Source organism: Saimiri boliviensis, chromosome 21 (genome assembly GCF_048565385.1).
Source record: "Saimiri boliviensis isolate mSaiBol1 chromosome 21, mSaiBol1.pri, whole genome shotgun sequence".
Classification (NCBI taxonomy): Eukaryota; Metazoa; Chordata; class Mammalia; order Primates; family Cebidae; genus Saimiri; species Saimiri boliviensis.
In genome coordinates, this window is record NC_133469.1 from 2736438 (window position 1) to 2737162 (window position 725).

Here is a 725-nt window from a genome sequence, read left to right on the forward strand (position 1 = left end):
AACCACGCAGGGATGAGTGGGCGTGGCTCCCGGCGCACTGACTACGTCCTGGCTGCTTGATGACGTGGTTAATACGTGACAAGAGGGCAGCCCTCTAGGACACAGCAGACCAGACACTTGATTAATTAGCTCAGGGTCTGTGTTAATTCTAGGTGCCTAAATAACGTCTAGGATTTCGCCTGAGACCTGGAGGTAGCAGTTCATCTGACAGTAAACACGAGTTTGGGAAGGCTCAAGCTTTCTCAAGGAAAGCAATGCCCTGAACTTTCCACAAGAAATCAGAAAGACAGACTCTGGAATTCCCAGTGGGGAAGCGCGGTTGGCAGGCCGGCCTCGGGCACCACAGTGCGCAGTGCCGGACACGGGCTCCCAGGCAGACTGACGGGAAGTTGCCCACACCTGGACCCAAGGTGCACCCACCTCTCCCCATGCTTTTCTCCTTTCTCCTCCACCCCCATTTATAGAAGTGATCAGAGATGAAGGAGGAAATGGGGGGTAACCGACGCACTGGAAAGTCTGATTTTGAGTGAAATAATGGGGAGAAGTGAGCCCTTGGCAAGTCTGAATTCTGCTTCATCAAAGCCCAACACGGGCCTGTTTCCCTCTGCTGTCAACCCCAGGGAATGGGGTGTCAATGGGGCCCACACTCATGCCTTCCCAAGTGCCAAGGGCACCACCGCAGTGGCCCCCTCTGCCCCCGCCCCCAGCACACACGCTCGACGCAA